The sequence below is a fragment of the Pleurodeles waltl genome, chromosome 2_2 (assembly GCF_031143425.1).
Source record: "Pleurodeles waltl isolate 20211129_DDA chromosome 2_2, aPleWal1.hap1.20221129, whole genome shotgun sequence".
Classification (NCBI taxonomy): domain Eukaryota; kingdom Metazoa; phylum Chordata; class Amphibia; order Caudata; family Salamandridae; genus Pleurodeles; species Pleurodeles waltl.
The window spans coordinates 58,510,837-58,533,975 of record NC_090439.1 but is presented as its reverse complement, the minus strand read 5'-3'; positions in this window follow the sequence as shown (position 1 = coordinate 58,533,975).

The following is a 23,139-nucleotide window of genomic DNA, read 5'->3' as shown; positions in this document are numbered from 1 at the left end:
CACTAAGTTGCAGCAATTCTTAATAAAGCTGCCCCTTTACCACATCTCCCTCACCCCGCTTAGTTTACACAATGCTTAAAAAAGTGTTAAAAATCGGTTTGGAGTTTTCTCTCCCACTTAAGAGTATTTTGTATGCTTTTTTTACAATTTTAAAAACTTTGCAAGTGCACGCTTGGAGAGCAGCCAGTCACACATTTCCAGGAGTAGGCAGAGAAAGTGTAGTAGCTTTTATATTACACACGTAAGTAACCAATGATGCAATATATGCAATGAGGCAAAGTTGGAAGTTGTTGCTTCCAATAAATGTTATACAGTACAATATCTTTTAAATTCATCGGTGACGTGGTCAAAGTAGAACTTAAATTAGAGAGAAAAATGCCCAAGTCCCAAGTCCACTTCAATGTGGCCCAGAAGTGGCGTTGTTGTTGTGGTTACTTACCATCAGTGCTGACTAAACTTGAGCATTAACACTACAGTAGTACTACCTCATGTTAAACTTAATGGCAATTTATAAAGGGCAAGTCGCACATCTATGTCGAGGTCAATCCTATTCCTTGGGTGCATAAAAATCTGTTTACTATGTACTCTACACACCTAAAACACTATTGCAGAGGAGCAAATGTGGGAGTTGCCATGGGGGAGGGGCAAACATACAGCATATTTCCTCCAAAAAAGAGCTGAAAGGAAGGGCAGATGGAGGACGGTGCACATTCACAGACATACCAACACAAATAAGTCTAATTCACAAACGTTATATCTACTCAAATAGTACTGCGTGCAAAATCTGTCCCAGCCCTGCCTTATATTATTTTAGTACGTTGCAAACCACACCAGGCAACTCAACAGGATTTCAAAAGAAACAAACACAAATCAAAGACGCCATGGAAGAAACCAACCAGGACAGAGTGAACCAATAGTAGGTAAGATTTCTGTATTAGAAATGTATACCAACTTTCGAACTTTTAGATAACATCACTAGCTCCGTGGCCAAGTATTTATATATTAACTTTAGATCTGATATTTTACCAACTAGCAATGTATGCATTCGGCGAGGAAAGAAGTATTGCCAGGCGATAGGTGCCCGGCATATTTTATTGAAATATAAATGGTTCACCATTTGTTTTTCTTTTGCAAGGCTTACGAGCCTATTTTGATTTTTCTCTCATGCGCTGTTTATAGTTGATTACTGTTTTAGGATGAAATGCTACTGTATTTTTGTTTTAACAGAATGTATGTATTTAGGTATTATTTTCGTTATTTTATGTAATGTTTTAAGGATATATTATCTGAAATAAACATTGGCGATGATAATAGGCAATTGGAACAGCAGCCCCAGTCAGCTCAATTTAAGCACGTTTCTGCCTTTATCCTTGTTCATCTTTTGACGCAAAAGACCTTATTCAAGGCTTTTAGGAATACTTTTAGGAATGCTGTCAAGTGAGGTAAAGGCTATTATACCTTAGTCTTCTATTGGATATGAATCCCCTAACTTGAGTTATAGCGGTGTCTTGGTCATGGCGAGTGGACTCCTTCAAGTAGTCTCACACTCATCAAGGGGTGATATCAGCCCGCATATGTAGCAAACCCTCATCTGACTGCCATTTAGGGATCTTTATGAGCAAGGACAAAGGTCGATAATGTTGGCTACATGCGTGGAAAACAAATAAAAATAGAGGGAGTAGATAGATGATACATTGCTTATCACTCACTGTTCACATTATATATTTTACACATAGCTGAGTTACCCCATTAATACAGAAAGATTTCCATGGGATTACTGAAGGTTGTTCTTAGACCTGGATCCTTTTCTCCATCCAACACCACTTTAAGAACTGCTTTGATATATTTGAGTACACCCTGGTGGTACTATACCTACCACAGTGTGGTATAATATAAGTAGGTGAGGTGACCTATCCAAATATATCGGGTACCAGCAAAAACCTTGGAAAATGGCTTAGAGGTGGCAGCTCTTCTATTTCCCTAGCATCAAACTCCATGACCGTGTAACATTTGCATTTTCTACCTTTGCATAGCTGAGTTTATCTTTACTATAGCACTTCAATGTTTAATAGTGAGATGTGACAAGAAAAGTCCCCTTATGATATGTATCACATTATGCCATACACAAATGAACTGACACTTGGCCTCGCTGTCTCCTTCCATCATTCTTAACAGAAGGGAGGGGTGGCCCAGGTGATGTACAGAAGAACCTGTACCATAAGAGGAGATCCCTGGCTGTGGTGAAGGAGCGCAATGCAACTATGGAGGAGAAGGAGGAGAGGAGGAGGACTCATCATCTTCTGAAAATAAATCTTTGTAAATCCAGAGAGGCACAAGATCCACCAAAAAAATGTGTTGGGAGAAGATTCACTGGGGACAGAGGCAGTGGTCCTCAAAACCTCCACATGCTATGATGGCAGAGAGAAGGCTCATCCTCTTTTTAATGGAGAAAACATGGTTTCAAGGGATTTGATTCCCTCTCTATATTAGTCTTAGCAGATCTCTTCTATCCCTCCTTCCCCATCAGCATGTGCGTGGCTATGTTCCCATTGCAGCCAATGGTGTATATTACTTTTTACACCCTTGCGCCCTCATGTGTCACCCCTCAATTAACCCTATCCATTGTGTCCCTGAAGCTAGTCCCTTATGTCCTGAAGAGGTGGTGGCTGGACCGACTTCTATCCAACAGGACATAGAGAAGGGGTTTTGCTATTGTTCCATGACGTGCAGGATTCCCAAGCTGCCCACCATGTGAGCTGACCTCCTTCCTGTTAATCAGAACACCCTCCTGTCTTCATCCCATTATACAGTGTTTGTCACAACCACACATCACCACTATAGGCCATGAACCTCTGTGTCTTCGCCCACAGGAAGAGTCTCTTCCTACACCTACTGTCAACATATCCGACTGCAGGAAGTTGGTAAAGGTTACTGTCCCATCAGACAATGGCATAGATGTTGCAGGGGTCATACTCACACTCCCAGATAGCAACAACAGTGCCATATTTGGGTCAGAGGCAGAATTTAGTTTTGTTTTCCCCAGTTATTTGAATTCAGATGTGTGATCCCTGTTGGGACTTTCTCATTGGAATTGTTTATATTTTTATGGACTTTGTTTTCTGGTTGGACATTTTCAAACATTTCAGATTTTCAGACACTTTCAGCATTTTCAGATTTCATTACCTGTTGTTAACTCAGCCTCACCTTTCGCCGCATCCCAAACTTCACTTATTCCTACCACTTTTGTTTTGTTTACATGGCTTTTTTGACACATTTATCATTTTCTATGTTCATATTCTGTGCATCCTGCATGTTGATGCTACTGAGTTTTTGTTATTTTCATTGTTGTTTTCATTTCACACAACACATATACCTAGGGTTAGACACAGTTTCACAAGAGATGATAGAAAACAAAAATGTTGGTGCAATCAAATTTATTGTGATGTGGAGTGCAGGTAGGTAAAGACAGAGATCGAGATGTTTGCAATTGGTCAGTAACTTGACATCATTGGGTGTGTCAAAGTGTGGATTGTAAGTGATGTGTAACCACGTGGTCAGTGAGGGGAATGTCCACCCCCTTACTATGCAAAACAGGTCCTGGTTTAGGTGTTTATTGAGTAGCTGGACTCCTCTTTGGTAATTCTCTATGGTCACTGGCACAGGTGTGTCATCTCATCCACTATAGTGACGCATCTGGGGTCATACTTGAGTAATTTCTCATCACCACTGTACACAAGTGACATCCAGTGAAATCTTGAAATGATGCTCTTTATTTTAGTTCTAAACTAAAAGTGGTATGCATTAATTCAAGAGCTCTCTAGGATAATCGGCTGTACGTATGAGTGCTGAAAACAGACTTTAGGATAGTTAGAGTCAAACCAGACACAAAGCATGGTGCTCAATCTTATTCAGTCACTGCCCCATTATTGTTTTTGGACTCTTAACACGTTTCACGTCAATGTACTCCAATAAGTATTCACAAATTGATACTTAGCAGATGTAAATGAATGTCATAATGTGTAAATTTATGCCACAAATACTGTATATAGATTCTGTCAATAGTAAACCTAGCACAAAGGCTGGGGGTACGGAGATCTGGGCTTGCGTGGCCTTATGGAATTGTGAGCACCTTGAAATTAGTGAGTTTGTGAGCATTTACAACTGCTCAGAGAAACTGCAAGTAAAGTCCTGGGGTAAATCCCTTTTCAGTCTGGAAAGGGAACAGAACATCCCCGATCTTTGTGGAAGTGTAGGTAATTAAATAAAGCATTGGTACATACGCTTTGACTTCACCCATCCAATACAGAATTATACTGTTTATACAATACTGCACTGTGGGATTGCCAAAGTGAATAATGTCACATGACCCTAATAATAGTACTTTGGTAAACCAGTGACTGATGGAGCTTTCCAAGTGCACTCTTGGCAATGTTCATGAATAGCAAAAAGTAGTAAATATGTTTACTATTCATGGAAGTACTTCTACACATGCAGATGTATCACATTTTTGCAAATCGTGCTCATGGTGATCTTTCTCCACGTTTCTGTCATGGTATATTAAATGCAAGTTAGCCAATCATGGGTTCTAGACTGGCAAGTAGGGGCAGATTTACTAATATTTGGTGCAGTGCAAAGGAGCAAGATAACTTGCTGAGCTGTGTCTAATGGAGAGGGCAGGAATGCACAATATCTACTATGATGTGACACTTTCCTGCTCTTCCTCTGTGCTGGGGCACTTGTGGCAACACAGGAACCTTTGTGCCGTGGCTCAGGGGTGCTTAGATTACAGCCAGCCAGGTTGTTTTGGTGCAGGAAGGGACACCTTCCTGCACAAAACAATCTGCTGAGAATGTTTCTTATTTCTATGTGTGCTGCAAAATAAACATATGTCTTATTGTTACACTCCCCTGGGAAGGCATACCATTCTGCTGCACTCCCGGGTTTACTAGTGTTAGTAAGCCTGGGAATGCACCAGAAACCATGTTTGGATGCATGGTAATACACATGATCCAACAATGGAATGCCTTCCCAGGGCAGAGTAACACATGCAGCAACATGCACCGTTTTGCGGTACTCCAGAGTTACTATGCCAGTTACTCTGGATTTACTATGCCACACAGAGCCACAAAAGGTGGCTCTGTGTGGCATAGTAATTTTCAATTAAGGGCTTGTGATGCCCTTGTGTCACCTTGTGAGACTCAAGGCATAGCAAGCCCTTCATAAATCTGTCCCACAGTGTGGTGCTAACATTTGCAAGTAGACAGTACATTTGAATAAAAAAGCCTTGTAGATGGTGCAAAGAGTTTTGAATTTGATCTAAGACTCTTTGAGTGCCTGTACAGTGCTTTCAAGGCTGTTTACTACAGGGCCATACTTCTGAAGTTTTAAGCACAGTTTTGCCACCTGATCAGTCACTGAGCTGGGTTTAGAGTTGGTATATGGCATTAGTAGAGCCACTCTATCACTAGAGTGTTTAGTAAGTGGTGGGTGAAAGTTCCTTAGTACAGGAAACTGCAGATTAACATTTTTGACAAAAGCCTCTTCTGGTGGTATGAATGGAAGGTCGGAGTCAACTGTAATAATTACATTTCTTGCTTTCTGAGATGTGTGTGTGGGTCAACAGGTTTGTGGATCGATTATTAGGATGCAAGTTTTAAAATTCCACTTCTACTGTGATCTTTTTTCACCACGTTTTCTGTTGGAAAAAATGTTCTAGTGCCATGTGTGGTCTAAGCATCCACTCCTATCTGCTTGGTTCTATGGTTTCTTGTTCAGTCAGATGTAATTGTTGGTATTGTCCACATTAAGAAGAGAACATGAAGGTGCTCTAGTGTGTGGTGTAAGCATGCACTTGTAAATATTGAACCTGAGGGAGACATAGGTGGTACTCGTGAGTCAAAGCCTGCCACATTTTAAACTGATGCATCTTTTGATATCTGACATACATACTCAGTTCGGTTGTCTATGAAGGAACAGATCCAGGTTAAGGACACACCAAATATCCCATTCATCCTCTTAGTTTTTCCAGAAGAATCTTCTGATCCATAGTTTCTTAAGCTGCAGAGAAGTCAAAGGGTGTCTGCACAGCCTCTTTTCCTTCACAGTCTTTGCTCTGTGCAAGAGACAAGAGGCACCCAAATGTAGGTTATGTAAAACATGGACATGGTCCGCATATTTTTACAGTTGCTTCGTTATCTATTTCTTCGGACCGGTTAGAAATCGGTCAGTATTACCATATGGAGATTATTTTCCATTGTTCTTTCTCAAGAGGACATAGATAATATTTATGAACCACCTTTAAGGTAGCTCTAACATAGCCAGAATCAGATCATTACTTTAATATTTCTATGTTTCTTTTTTCTCACCTATATTTCTCCAACTTTTTTCAATTTATTGCCAGTTGTGACACATATGCCATACTAGGAGATTGTGAAATGTATGATATAGTTGAACAACACACAGGCATTTTATAAGAAGGATCAGCATTTCCCGAGGCTCCAACTTAATGTATTTGATTATACACCAGAAGACAGTTCTGCTCACGATATGACAGTTTGGCCCTGAAAAGAGACTCATGCTTATCTTAGGTTTAGGACTAGCTACATATTTATATGGGGTTTACTATTTTTCCACCTTTTGAGATGCATGCTGCCCACTTGATATTGTAGCATTGTACATATCCCATTTAATGAATATTTAATTTCACTCTAACCCTCCTGTAAGAAAGTGGTGTATTATGCAGTGAGGCTGGTTAGGCTTCACTATGTAATACTCTCACAACATCTCAAAGATGGTCCTTTGGATTCATGCTAATAAAGCTTAATCATGGTAGTGTGGCAAAGAGCAGCCAGGCTTTACTAGAGGAACATGGGTTAAGCTTTTCAGAGTACCAACACTGACGATAAGTGATTGACACGACTCAAAAGAAATCCAACACCAATTTATAAAATCAAAGCAGATGTTTATATAATTTTAGACACCAAAATAAAGTCAGTCAGATATGTATAACTGGAGTGATGTCTTGTAGAGTAAAAAGAAATGTATTACATTTGCAACCTATCAAAATTTAACATTGCGGTCAATAAGGAAAGTCACTAGTAACACTCGGTCACTTGAGGGGTGAGTTCAGAGGACCACACCTGTGGTTAAGGTTGTGCAGGTCCCATGACAAAGCTGCAACAGTCAGACCAATTTTACCCGGCTCATGGGGCAAGGGTGCAGAAGTCTCCTGGCTGTCTTTACTGCTGAACGAGGTGTTGCGAGTTTGTGGGAGCACACTGGGGAAGGGAGGGGGGTTAAGCTTGTGTGGCTCCATGGAAACAGGATTCACCAGGCAGAACAACTCCATCTAGCTTGGGCGTTTCAGGTGCAGAGATGTGCTTGGCTATCCTTGGTGCTGAAAACGAACTGCGGTTTACGGTTTTACCACTGAGATGGTGCAGGGGAGGAAGCAGATGCAAAAGCTTGTCAACTGAGCCATAGGTGATGTTGGCTAAAGGTGTTGCAGTGTGCCTCAGTTTGCAGCATCCAGTAAAGGTGGTGATGGCTTGACTGACCATCAACAAGCCTTGGCAGTAGTAAGGTAGTAAGGTAGTCTGGAGCCCCCGTAGAAAATGGTATCTGACTGTGACTTGTCAGGGATCTGGGATACATGTCCCTAATGCACTAGACTTCCTTTCTTTAGGCGATCCCTTAGAGGGCCCGAAAGCCAGAGATTCTTTGAACCTGCAGTGGCCAAGGCACTAGGGCCACTAGTCCAAGGGAGTCTGGTCTTGCTTTTGGCTAACAAAGTGCTCCCTCTTTCTGGGGGAAGCAGTCTTTGGTCCAGGATGAGTTGCAGTTGAGAAGTTCCAGAAAGGCTGCCACAGGTTCAAGGAATTATGCCTTTTGTTAGTACAGGTTCCTATTGTCATAAATGCTGGTCTTCTCTTGTCTTGCCTTCGCAGATCTGAGGTCTGGTGCTGGGGAGCCCCTTACATCCTAGATTTAGGGGCATTAGGAGTATGGGTGCAAGTAGCTAATAGACTACTTGCCCCAGCAGCTAATCCACCCTTGAAGTTACGACATCCCATGGGCTGTGGCACCTTTTCTACCCAGAATCCTGTATTTTGCCACTTTGCAAGATGGCAGAAGTCTTCCTCGTTGTACAGACCAGGCTGCCCACCCTAGTAGTGTGGCTAGTTTTCTGGGGGTCTATGCATCCTGACTAACAAATTTCCCTGCCCGCCCAGGTGTAAATGTGCCTAAAGACAGGGGGATCGCTTTGTCCTCCACTGGGGGACAGCCTGCTTGCATATCAGAGGCAGTATGCCCTTTGAGGCTCACCACCTCGGTGTGCCACTTCAGTAGCCTTCTGGGGAAGGAAGGAGGTGGAACCTCCTTCTCATCAATACCATTGTACTGACTCCTGGGAGTATCACATTACTACTCAGTGGATCAGAATCCTGTCTTAGTGGCAGCAGCTGTGGGCTGGCAGCCAAAGCACAGAAAAACTGCGGTGACTCAGCAGGCAAACCCTAAGGTTGCTGGCTGGGTCCATGTCACATTTCCCTTAACACAAGAGTCATGTTAGGGGTGAGTTGGCAAGTTATTTGGAACCCATTTCTGAAGTACCATAATGGAGCTGGCAACGTTGGCTTTGCCTGGGTGCCAGACAATGTTACCCTATGGACCGTCATTCACTCATAGTAGCATTTAATGGAAAAGACAACTATGGTGGGCTATAAGCTTACACCTCTATGTCCACGCCTGTAATATAATCCACCTTGCCTCCTGGACTCAGGAGGCCTTCCTTAGGGGTGGTTTATATATAATAAAGATTGTGTTTAGGCTGTGCCACACGTGGTGTGGACACAGTTGAGCAGTCTACACTGCTCCTGCAGCCTGCAATGGCAGGCTTGTTGTCAGTAGTTTACTTGGCTCACTGAGGGTGGCACAATCAGAGCTTCATGCACTGGTGACCATTTTAATACCCTTGCCCTGGGCACCACTGGTACCATACACTAGGGACCTACAAGGAGGTTAAAGTACTTGTCAATTGAGGCTACAAATTCACATTTACCAATTTAGGTAGAGAGCATATGCACTGGGGCCCGGTTAGCAGGTTCCAGTGCACTTTCAGAATCATAACCAACCTAATCTAAAGCAAAAAGTGTGGGGGGAGTTACCATTCAATATGGGCACTTTCCTACACCTCCCCATACAGAGAATTCTAAGGCAATGGTATGGTTAGGAATCTCCTGTTATGTAGCTGCAAGGTTAGATAGGGAATATTTTGTAGCATCTATTTCGCAATGTTTATAATGGCATCTCAAATAAATCTGCCCTGAGCATCCTTCACATGGTTCTCAGTTGTATTAACCAAAAACATGGACATAAAAAAGCTATTTTACGGAGTGCCCAATACACCAGCTAGTGCTGTCATGGTGCTTGTTAGAAATGGGGATCCTTGTAGGCTAGGTTATGCATCTCAGCCAGGCAGAACCCACCACTCTAGTCAGGGCGAGAGAGATACACACCCAAGATAACCCCTGCTTACACTCTTGGTAACTTGGCACGAAACGTCAGGATTATCTCAGAGGTCATGTGTAAAGCATTTGCACAACACACACAACACACATGCCACAGTAAATACACTACAAAGGAAACACAACTACAAGTTATATAAAAATAAACTGTATTGCACAAAACAACATTAGACCAAACTTGACATGTACCAGTAATACCCTGCTCCATGAGCAGTTGTCAGAACATTACACTGGTTACTAGAACTCTTCAAAAGTAAGGAGTAGTCAGGTAAGTAAACATTAGCACCAAAAAGGTACATGTCATAACAAACACATCATAATGAATACAGACAAAGGTAACAATTCCATATTGCATGAGTCAGGTAAAACAGTACCATGCATGCCAATAAAAAGAACAGCACATGTACTATACAACTTCCTCGTGAGTGTCCATAGAAAGAAACATCTCTATATGAACACACCCTCCTCTTGTACAAAAGGCTGACCCCTTGGGAAAAGGAAGAGGGAGGGGGCACACGGGCGGTCTCAATCATTGAGGTACCCTCCCTGGGTCCCTTGCTGGGAAAAGGACCCTCAGGCAGCAGCTGCTCACTCCAGCAGCATACTTTATGGCAATGTGCCCCTCCTGGAGCATGTCCCGAGCTCTCCCAAACTCAGGGGCAGGGCGGCAGTGCTCTAGACGGGTCTGGTCTCCAGCTGCTGGGTCTGCTGCACCCACCCAGCCATGGTGATGATCTTCCTCCAAGTAGGGGCTGGCTTGTGCCCCAGGGGCACCAATAGGTGAGCACTTCACTCGGCACAAAGAGAGGCTGCCAGCGGGCTCCTCTCCACTCTTCCTGCGCCTGGGACAGGGGCCGACAGCCATGGGCCATATGGCACTTACCTGCACCAAAAAATGAAGTGCTCTTCATGCACTGGGACCAGGGAGCAAGGAGCACTCTACTTGCACTTCACTCTGCCCCCGGAGGCACCACAGCGCTCCGCACGCTCTGGGAAACAAGCAAACAAAGTGCTCTTCATGTACTGCTTCAGGTCCACACATCCATCACTTTTCACGTGCTGCAGTGAAAGAATGGAGCACTCTTCCACGCTCCTGTTTTGACAAGCACAGTGCTTCCTTTACACTTTAGGAATGTGAATGCAGGTGAGAAGGAAGGCACACCACCAAGCCCCTGGAGAAAGCAACAGGGGCACAGGGTTGCAGGGCCCAAGCAAGCAAGCAGGCACAAGGGTTCAAAAGGCAGTGGCAGTGCCTCTCAGTCCCTTTCAGTGACCTAGCAGGTCAAAGGTCAGCACAACAACAGAGCAGAGCAGTTCCTGGCAAGTCCTGCCAGCAGCATCCACTCTCTAGTCTATTAGTTCAATAGAGTCTAAATTGTGGGGGATAGCCTCCTGTACTCATTTTGCGCACTTTCCACAAAAGGGGGAGAGGGTGTTCCAACCAACACTAACCAGTTATAGGAATGTCACCTTTCTCCTCCAGCATTGGCTCCGGTAAACGAGCGCTTTGTGTGAGGCCAAGGCACTGCCTTTATAGCTGCAGGTGTGCCCCACCTCTACCTCTCCCAACCTAGGAAGACCATTCAGCATGCAGATGTACTCCTATTACACCTCCACCCTACCTTTTTACAGGCTGTCTGTAAAGTATGCACATATCCCAGCTGTCACTCTGCCTCAGATGTGGATTGGAGTCAAGCTGCAAAACACCAGAGTTATAAGCACAGAGAAATGTCCACTTTCTAAAAGTGGTGTTTCTACAATGGTAATAAAAAATCCACCCACACCAGTAAGCAGCATTTCTCACTACCATTCCAATCATACCAAAAATGCCTATGCCACCCCTCACAGATCAGACAATACCATTTAGTCACATGTTAGGGAATTTCCAATGCCATCCTATGAGAGAGGCAGCTCTCACAGTAGTGAGAAACTAAATGGGCTGTTTATCACTACAAGACCATGTCACACAACTTGGCACATGTCCTACCTCTTACCTACACAGTACCCTTTCCATAGGTTCAGCTAGGGTCTACCTTAGGGGTCACTTATATGTAGTAAAAGGGGAATTCCAGGCCTGGCAAGTAAATGTAGATGCCGTGCCAGGTCCGTGTGGCAGTACACTAGGTGTGCAGGCCCTGTGGTGGCAGGCCTGAGACAGGTTTGAAAGGCTACTTCTGTGGGTGGTGCAAGCTGCACTACACGCCCAATAGTAGCATTTCATTTACAGGCCATGGGTATAAGGGATACCACTGTACAAGGGACTAATAGGTAAAATAATGTGCCAATCAGGTGTAAGCAGATCATACTGAGTTAAGAAGGGAGCGTACATGCACTTCAGCACTAATCTGCAGTGATAAGTGCCCAGAGTTCGAGCGCCAACAAAAACAGGTCAACAAAATATGAGGAGGAAGGCAAAAGGTTTGGGGATGACCCTGCAAAAAGGGCCAGGTTCAACAGTGCTCAGACTTGAATGTATTATTTGTATAATTGTTTGGAGGCTAAAATATGTTCTTGCATAGAGACCAACAAATGTTCTTGCATAATAAAGTACTGTTTGCTAAAAATCCAGCGAAATGTTTCAAACTGTGTAAAATGTCCTAATGTCACATCCACTATCTGAAGCAATGATTACATCACAAGAGAAAGCAGAGGCCTACAATTTCTTCTTTCTTTCAGAAAATAACATCCAAATCTCCTTGACTGCGAACACTGCTTATCCTTCTGCAGCGGAAATCTTCTTCCACATGTACTTTATTTTTAAGTTGTTTCACAACAGGATTGTTAGCATCTTTTTTGAAAATTCATTTTAAATTTGAAGCAGATTTTCTTCTCACCCTCGCAATTAAGGTTCAGGATTTTTGCTCTTAAAGTCACGGAAATATTTACCTGCTCTTTCCTTCTGCCCTTGTTCCTGCTAGTTTGCAGAATGGGCTATGACACCACTGTTAAGAGAAAGATTTGAGTCCAGAAATCCTGAATAATTGTCATCCTAATGCTAGCTTATTGGGGTTGTAACCTCTTCTTGAGAAAAGGCCACCACTCGGTTTCAACCAAGACCTGATACCAAACTTTCAGTGGTCAATGTCTGGAATGATTTCCTGAGCAGAGCAAATAATATTGGTTTGTCTCAATTGGTAATGTTGGACCTCTTGCTGATGTTTGATGCTAACACTCAGTTGCTCCTTTTAGAATAACTGAGGAACCTTGTTGGTAACCTTGAACAAACCCACCACTAGTTTGCAATATGGCTTCAGGATAGCAATTTAAAACTGACCGCGATGCACTGCTAGTCAGGTACACCAAGCAGGTTCATCCTGATCAAAGAGTTTACATTGTCACTTCATTCTTTTGAGTCCCAACCCACTACTGGAGTACACCTTTCAAGCTCTGTGAGGCACATAGAGACTCATTGGGTATGCGATGGAGTTTGAACTGCCAAAATGGACTTGTTATCCCACCTCCAGAGAACCATCCACTGGCGCCCTGTATATGCTAGGGTTGATTTTAAGATCCTGCTATTGATCTATAAATGTCACCAGTGAGCTCTCTATTACTTCATTCAAAAATTTTAAATATGTAATCTCTAGAGCGTTGTGTCTGGCCGACCTTTCAGTCTTGATTGTTCTCCACAGTAGAGGGAAGTTTTTGGGATGAAAGGAAAAATCACTGCAGGCTTTCCACGGAACGCTAAAAACGTGGCTGTTCTGCTAAGGTTTTGTTTTTTCCTGTCAACTGATAATTGTTTACTTCATGATTTCCTATTACACTTTTTCCTTATTTCACAGTACTCAGTACCAACAGTTTCTTTGTGCGCTATAAAAGAAAAACAAAAAAAGCAAAGACACAACTGCCAAGAATCCAGACACAGCCTCCAATGCTAAAGAAAAGCCTCAAGTGCAAGCAGCTCCAAATGCCCTAGCACTGAGTCTTTCTGTCTTACTACAGTTTCAACTTCCGACGCTAGGCTCCAAGTGCACAAGTAAACCCTCATATTGTTAGTCATCTTCAGAATATGGCCGGACACGCATCACATTCACCCCTTTCCAAGGGTTTCCCCCAAATACCCCAAAGCAACCATATCTGTACAGCTCCAGCTTCATCTGCACATGCACAGTTTTATTGGGCCAGTCTAGCGTGTCTCCCTCGGCCTTTTCTCCCTCAGCCAGTTTCTTTATCGAGGGGCACTTTTGCACAGTGTACAGAAGATCTCGGAGCGGGTCCAAGGGCACTACCTTCGTGGTATCATCTGCATGCCACAACTCTCTTCCTTACCCATCGGAGGGAGTGCCTGTAATAATTTTCATTGATGTCTTGTATCATGTTTGCAAGGTCTGAGGAGAGTGCGGAGGAGTTACAAGGCAGGTAGGCGACGGTTATGGGTACCTGGTAAAGATGGGAGACAAAGTAATGAAGTTGTTTATCCGTGGATATGATTTCTTCCAGTCCCCATCACAACGTGACTCAGTATGGGTGGGCAGAAAGCTCAGCACTTGCAAGTAGGATGTAGCTAAGGCCGGTGCTGGGAATTGGAACAATAGGATATGAATATAGATCTTAAAGAACCCAGACCTGTCACTCATAGAATTATTATGGCAGAGTAATTAAGTAGTAGATAGGTGGAATTTAGATTAACTTGGTTGGTAGAAGAAATAAGGATGCTTGTGTTAACGCGTCCGTCTATGTTAATTTATATACATCAGGACTCGTTTTAGGCCGATGAATCTTTGGGCCCAGTGGTGAGACACCGTAGGACGAGATAACTGATTAAAATATCAATCAATATGTCAATAACATTGTCAACATTTAACACCAAAATATATCTTGCTTTAGGCATTAATAAACATTCGGCGCAACCATGACCTTTCAGTCATGAATAACCACACCTTAATGAAGTTTTATGAGATTTATTCCCTATTGATTACAATCTAATAGCAAATGCATCAATCTCAAAACCAAGAAGCATATAAGCATAGTCACAAGATGACAACCATAATAAGCTTTCAATAATGCAAAGATCAGTAACATAGACAATCAGATGGATATAAGCAAATTGTAATACATCGAACTTTCTAAAGATACTAGTTCAGCATAGCATCACGTCAGTCACGTCAGTTTGTCAGTCAGAATGAATACCTCGTCTAACCTCTAATTAGCATTAGCATGTTGGGCGTCATGCAAAACAATTTTGAACACCAATTTGGAAAACATCTAACTAAGGTCTCTAATCAAAAACATACAGCAGTTGGTACCTAGAAAGAAAAGCAAGTAAGTAGATTTCATTAGCAACATTTATCATTACCCTCCTCAAGATAGGTCAGCAACAGGATCAGTCAGTCTATCTAAATTTAAGGCAAGGGACACTCTCCTCATAAGGAGAAAAGTGTAAGGGGGCAGTCTATGGGCAAGGATGGTTTTGTCTAAGTCTCAAGTCACAAAATAGAGTGACAGAGTTTCGGGATGCAATCGATATCATTCCCTACCTAATGTCGTTTGTCTCCTGTGTCATGGGTTTTTATCTCTTTTTCGTGATACATTCCCCCAAAATTCTATTGGTCAGTCAATACACCCCACCATTGGTAAACTATCAAATTATACATTAAGTAATGCATTTTGTCATTTTTGATAATTCCTTATTTTCTATTTGGTCTTCATAATTGACGTATTTTCGTAGGTGGCTCATCCGGGATTACTTCATCGACTTTGCACGTATCAGGTCAAAAGTTCTCTTCTTCTCGCTTCATCGTCCTTGGAAGTGTCCATTAATGTTTCAAAGTATATATCTGTTATGCTAGGAGCTACTAACATGCGGATGGGAGAATCGGGGGATGTTGCAAACTAGTGAAGAAAAGAACAATCGCTGGGTCATGGTCTTTTGCAAGTCAGTACACTGAAGAGAGAGAAAAATACGCTTTAATATGAGAGCTACACAGCTTTGCTTGACTCACGCTAACTTAAGATATATGATTCTAACGAATGCAGTCTTTATGCGTTTTAATGTGCACAGCTTTGGCAATCTATGAACGATTACTTCTTACAGTTGACATTAGTTTACACACATGAAAATCCTTTACGTTAATGAATATGTTTCAATGAATATTTTATTTAATGCAGCATTGTTAATCATAAGCATTTCACGTCTATAATATGTAATATCAAACTACGCTCTCTCAGTCCCTCCTCTGATGACGCTCGTCATCACAAAATCTTTTGATCTTAATTTTTCACCTTGCGCATAATACGCATTTCAACATCCTGCCCTTTATGTGAGTTTTCCCATATTTCATTGAACATTTTCTCTCTTTCACTTTCTTCGTTTCTTTTGGTTCTTTTAGTCCAATTTCTTTTCACTTTATCATTAATTTTGCATATTCCCCATAATCCCAATAAACAAATCAGAACAATTAATAAACCCATCATAATTTTTGCAAGAACCCCTTTCCAAATGTTGGTAAACCAGCATCCCACTCGGGCAATTCCTTTCCCAAATTTCTCCCAAACACCAGGTTCTTTTCGATCCTTCAAATCTGTACTATCTCTAGTAAGGTTAGTAAGCATGCTTCTAATTTTCTTACTGTTATCAGGTATGAATGAACAGCAATGACGTTCATTAAGCATTTTGCACACACCTCCACTCTTTGCTAAAAGAATGTCTAAAGCAAGCCGGTTTTGAAGAGTCATAGCTCTTTCTGCAGCAAGTTCAGTATCCATCAGAAGTATAGCTCCTGTAAAATTTGTCAGCATGTTATCCACAATAGTAGACAACTTTTGAATTTTCATAGAATTTAGGATAACCCCTACTGAAGGGATTATAGCTCCAAATATGTCACCAATGACAGCCGCCACTGATTCTTTTTTTTGTCTGGTATGTTGTAATTCAGACGCTTTAGGAATTTGTTTTAAGTCATCAATCTGGTAAATCTTTGGGAATACTATTCCCAAATAACATGTCCCATACCATCCCTTAGGGAGACGGTAATATGCATTCAACCCACAGATGTAATATATTCCAGGAATCGCTGGGTCTTGTCCATTTAACATAAAGGTCCATTTGCTCTGAAACAGAAACACATGTCTACATTCACTCGTTCCCACAAACAAATTATCTTGATCAGATATCGGTCTATATACACAAAGTCTACCTACATGTAATGCATCTATAGCTAATTTGCCTTGTGTTTTAATTGCAGTATAAGCGTAATCATTTGCATAAGTGCGTTTTTCTAAACCTTTTTCTAATCTTTCTTTTAGTGCTTTGCATCTATCATCTGTGTGATCTAAAAAACTATATGTAGGAAGTTGGCTCTGTATGTGCTATTTCAAAGTAAGGAATAGCATGCACAGAGTCCAAGGGTTCCCCTTAGAGGTAAAATAGTGGTAAAAATAGATAATACTAATGCTCTATTTTGTGGTAGTGTGGTCGAGCAGTAGGCTTATCCAAGGGGTAGTGTTAAGCATTTGTTGTACATACACATAGACAATAAATGAGGTACACACACTCAGAGACAAATCCAGCCAATAGGTTTTTATATAGAAACATATCTTTTCTTAGTTTATTTTAAGAACCACAGGTTCAAATTCTACATGTAATAGCTCATTTGAAAGGTATTGCAGGTAAGTACTTTAGGAACTCTAAGTCATAAAAATTGCATGTATACTTTTCAAGTTATTGACAAATAGCTGTTTTAAAAGTGGACACAGTGCAATTTTCACAGTTCCTAGGGGAGGTAAGTTTTGGTTAGTTTTACCAGGTAAGTAAGACACTTACAGGGTTCAGTTCTTGGTCCAAGGTAGCCCACCGTTGGGGGTTCAGAGCAACCCCAAAGTCACCACACCAGTAGCTCAGGGCCGGTCAGGTGCAGAGTTCAAAGTGGTGCCCAAAACACATAGGCTAGAATGGAGAGAAGGGGGTGCCCCGGTTCCGGTCTGCTTGCAGGTAAGTACCCGCGTCTTCGGAGGGCAGACCAGAGGGGTTTTGTAGGGCACCGGGGGGGACACAAGCCCACACAGAAATTTCACCCTCAGCGGCGCGGGGGCGGCCGGGTGCAGTGTAGAAACAAGCGTCGGGTTCGCAATGTTAGTCTATGAGAGATCTCGGGATCTCTTCAGCGCTGCAGGCAGGCAAGGGGGGGGTTCCTCGGGGAAACCTCCACTTGGGCAAGGGAGAGGGACTCCTGGGGGTCGCTTCTCTAGTGAAAGTCCGGTCCTTCAGGTCCTGGGGGCTGCGGGTGCAGGGTCTCTCCCAGGCGTCGGGACTTTAGGTTCAAAGAGTCGCGGTCAGGGGAAGCCTCGGGATTCCCTCTGCAGGCGGCGCTGTGGGGGCTCAGGGGGGACAGGTTTTGGTACTCACAGTATCAGAGTAGTCCTGGGGTCCCTCCTGAGGTGTCGGATCTCCACCAGCCGAGTCGGGGTCGCTGGGTGCAGTGTTGCAAGTCTCACGCTTCTTGCGGGGAGCTTGCAGGGTTCTTTAAAGCTGCTGGAAACAAAGTTGCAGCTTTTCTTGGAGCAGGTCCGCTGTCCTCGGGAGTTTCTTGTCTTTTCGAAGCAGGGGCAGTCCTCAGAGGATGTCGAGGTCGCTGGTCCCTTTGGAAGGCGTCGCTGGAGCAGGATCTTTGGAAGGCAGGAGACAGGCCGGTGAGTTTCTGGAGCCAAGGCAGTTGTCGTCTTCTGGTCTTCCGCTGCAGGGGTTTTCAGCTAGGCAGTCCTTCTTCTTGTAGTTGCAGGAATCTAATTTTCTAGGGTTCAGGGTAGCCCTTAAATACTAAATTTAAGGGCGGGTTTAGGTCTGGGGGGTTAGTAGCCAATGGCTACTAGCCCTGAGGGTGGGTACACCCTCTTTGTGCCTCCTCCCAAGGGGAGGGGGTCACAATCCTAACCCTATTGGGGGAATCCTCCATCTGCAAGATGGAGGATTTCTAAAAGTTAGAGTCACTTCAGCTCAGGACACCTTAGGGGCTGTCCTGACTGGCCAGTGACTCCTCCTTGTTTTTCTCATTATTTTCTCCGGCCTTGCCGCCAAAAGTGGGGCCTGGCCGGAGGGGGCGGGCAACTCCACTAGCTGGAGTGTCCTGCTGGGTTGGCACAAAGGAGGTGAGCCTTTGAGGCTCACCGCCAGGTGTGACAATTCCTGCCTGGGGGAGGTGTTAGCATCTCCACCCAGTGCAGGCTTTGTTACTGGCCTCAGAGTGACAAAGGCACTCTCCCCATGGGGCCAGCAACATGTCTCGGTTTGTGGCAGGCTGCTAGAACTAGTCAGCCTACACAGATAGTCGGTTAAGTTTCAGGGGGCACCTCTAAGGTGCCCTCTGGGGTGTATTTTACAATAAAATGTACACTGGCATCAGTGTGCATTTATTGTGCTGAGAAGTTTGATACCAAACTTCCCAGTTTTCAGTGTAGCCATTATGGTGCTGTGGAGTTCGTGTTTGACAGACTCCCAGACCATATACTCTTATGGCTACCCTGCACTTACAATGTCTAAGGTTTTGTTTAGACACTGTAGGGGTACCATGCTCATGCACTGGTACCCTCACCTATGGTATAGTGCACCCTGCCTTAGGGCTGTAAGGCCTGCTAGAGGGGTGTCTTACCTATACTGCATAGGCAGTGAGAGGCTGGCATGGCACCCTGAGGGGAGTGCCATGTCGACTTACTCATTTTGTTCTCACTAGCACACACAGGCTTGTAAGCAGTGTGTCTGTGCTGAGTGAGAGGTCTCTAGGGTGGCATAAGACATGCTGCAGCCCTTAGAGACCTTCCTTGGCATCAGGGCCCTTGGTACTAGAAGTACCAGTTACAAGGGACTTATCTGAATGCCAGGGTGTGCCAATTGTGGATACAATGGTACATTTTAGGTGAAGGAACACTGGTGCTGGGGCCTGGTTAGCAGGGTCCCAGCACTCTTCTCAGTCAAGTCAGCATCAGTATCAGGCAAAAAGTGGGGGGTAACTGCAACAGGGAGCCATTTCTTTACACTATAGTAAGCAGGTCAAATTATTGCGATGTGCATAAGCAGTTCCAAATGTGAGTGTTGGCTCAAAGAATCCTCTAACTATTTTAATATCATGCTCTTTAGCTAACTTATTTAAGAATTCAATAACAGGCACAAAAGAAAACACAACATCTAAATTTGAATAAAAGTATTGCACATGCTCTTGATTATAAAATCTTGTTAATAGCAAGCTACAGCTTATTCCATACGTAAGAGGGAGGCTGTGATAAGTAACTCCCTCCTGCACAGATGAAGGAATTTTAGTACATACATAACAGTCTTTCGCATCCATAGTTTCCACATACTCATTTAGTAAGCGATAGAAAACATTAGTAGAAAGTTCCCCTTTTGCATTAGTTCCCTCATGCAGATGTCTTGCGTCTTGCTCGAATTTCTCCCATAGTGATAGTTTATTAGTTGTAGTAGTAGTCTCAGGTTTTGAAGTTGCATTAATAGTTTCACTCTCTCTCCATGGCATTCCTACAATCACTCCCACAATCATTATTGCACATACAACACCTATCATAAGTCCTAACCAACCACACACTTTTACTTCCTTTGCTACTATAAGCCATGTTTGTATAGAATCAGAATAGCAGATCAATACTCAACTCTGAGAAGCAAACACTTTCTGCGTATTTTACAGTGTCTTCACTCACTCCAGGACCCCTTTTTGTCAATTCAGGTTAGCAGCTTGTCGTAATCAGGTTTGTATAAGTCAAATTCAGGTTTAATGTCACTTTCCGGTAGTTTTTTTTTTTCTTAAGACTCTTTATTATTATTATTTTTTTTCTCTTCAGCTTTCTCAATTTCAATCTTTATCTCAGTTTCCCTGTTGTATATTTTTTCAGATACCGTAGTATTGGCCTGGTATTTCTCGATCAAAACAGAATGCTAAGAATTCTTGTTGCCATTCAGCGGTTGTAGCATATGCCCATTCAGGACCTGTATCTCTTCTGTTTGCTATTCTCTTTCTTTTTAATCTTCGTTCTCCTTGTTGTTCTCCTTCACTCAGATCGTCTGCTTGTGAGCGTTACCCTTTTTGTATGGCTGGCATGTATCCAGTTGGGAACCCCGGCACACTTCACAGCAGTAGTGGTTGTTAATATCACTTGATATGGCCCCTTCCAACGCGGCTCAAGACATGATTTTCTCACGTGCTTCTTGACAACCACCCAATCTCCAGCTTGCAGAGAGTGTCCTGGTTCGCCGATTGGTGGTAACGTGTTAGCTTCCACCTGGTGAGAGAAAGAGCGAATCACGTCAGCCAAACATTTGCAGTAATCCAACACCATATCATCTGTAATATTCACTAGTGCATTTGCAGGTACCGCCGGTAACCTCATTGCTCTGCCCATGAGGATTTCATGGGGGGACAGTCCCGTTTTCTTATCTGGCGTGTTTCTCATAGACATCAGCACTAGAGGTAATGCATCTGGCCACTTCATGTTTTTTGCTGCACACATTTTTGCTATTCTTGATTTTAAAGTACCATTCATCTGTTCGACTAGTCCTGATGCTTCAGGGCGATAGCTACAATGCAGCTTTTGTTCAATGTTGAATGCGGCACACAGAAGTTTAATCACCTCATTGTCGAAGTGTCTTCCCCTATTTGATTCTATAGAAACCGGAAACCTGAACCTTGGTATTAATTCTCTGAGTAGTAGTTTTGCAACTGTAAGACTGTCATTCCTACGAGTAGGATATGCCTCAATCCAATGACTGAAAACACACACAATCACTAACACGTACTTCAAACCTCCACAAACAGGCATTTCAATGAAATCCATTTGTATTTTATTAAATGGACCTCCAGCTCTCCCAATGTGGCTCAAAGTTACCACGGTTCCTTTTCCAGCGTTCATCTGTTGACAGATGACGCACCTGTGACAAGTAATTTCTGCGGCATGTCTGAATTTTGGATTGAACCAATCAATCTTAAAGGATCTAATCATGGCATCTCTTCCTAAATGTGCCTGCCCATGGTATAATCGGGCAAATTGTGACAGAAGACTGTTTGGCAAAACCAGTTTTCCCTCTTCTGAAACCCATATATCATCTGCTCTTTGTACACACTGCATTTTCTGCCAGGAACGTTTTTCTTCTTTACTAGCGTGGCTTTGTAATGTCTTTAATTCATCTAAGGTATCAACCACTCGTAATGCTAGGCTTAAGGTTGTGTCATTCTCAGGTTGTGGTAACAGTTCCCACTGCTCTTTAAATGATATACAGTTTAATGCACAAAATCTGGCAACTTGGTCTGCATAACCATTCCCCTATTGACACAAAGTCTTGTGATCTGGTGTGAGCATTGCACTTCACCACGGCAATTTCAAGAGGCAACTGAATCGCATGTAACAAATCTCTTATTTGTTCTCCATTTTTCACTGGTGAACCAGAGGATGTCATGAAACCCCTCTGTGACCAGAGTTGACCAAAATTATGTACAATTCCAAATCCGTATCTGCTGTCAGTATGGATTGTGACTTTCAAATTTACAGCAGCATGGCAGGCTTTTGTGAGAGCTATTAATTCTGCCACCTGTGCAGAAAACACTTTCTCGTGCCAGGAGGCCTCGACAATGCCAGATATGGTACATACTGCATAACCAGCTCTCAATGTTCCTGTTGAATCTCTTAGGCAGGACCCATCAACGAACATAATGCAATCGTTTTCCTTTAACTGGGTATCCTGTATATCTGGACGAGGTTTGGTACAGAGCTCAGTCACCTCCAGACAATCATGCTCAAATTCTTCCCCATCTTTGATTTCTGTATTCTCATTGGGAAGTAGAGTTGCCGGGTTCAGCACAGTGCATCTTTTCAATATAACATTAGGTGACCCCAGAATAATCGTCTCATATTTGGTAAGTCGTGCATTTGTCATGTGTTGTGTCTTAGTTCGTGTCAACAGAATTTCAACAGAATGTGGAACCAATACTGTCAAAGGGTATCCCATGACTATGCCCTCACATTGGGAAAGGCTTTGACCAACTGCTGCAACTGCGCGCAAACAACCCGGTAAGGCTGCTGCGACAGGGTCCAAAGTAGCTGAAAAATATGCTACAGGGCGATTTGCATCTCCATGGACCTGTGTTAAAACAGACAAAGAACAAGCATCACGTTCATGACAGAACAACAGAAATGGTTTCTCATAATCAGGCATTCCTAATGCTGGAGCCCTGCACATGCACTCTTTCAGCTCTAAAAATGACTCAAGCTCTTCTTTTGTCAAAGTGATTGTGTATGGTTCATCCTTAACTTCTTTTCCTGTCAGTTTTATTAAGGGCTTTGAAATGATCGAAAAGTTGGGTATCCACTGGCGACAGTAGCCCACCATTCCCAAGAACATCCTGACATCTCTCTTTGTTGTTGGCGGATTCATTTGTAAAACAGCTGTTATTCTCTCTTTTGATATTCTTCGGGACCCTTTCTCAATCAGATGCCCCAGATACTTCACTTCTTTTTGACAGTACTGCAGCTTTTTAGGTGACACCTTATGTCCGTTCTTCCCTAAATGATTCAACAATGCAATGGTATCATATTTACAACTGTCTCTGGTTTTGGATGCAATCAACAAATCATCAATGTACTGCACAAGAGTCGAATTGAAAGGCAGCACAAG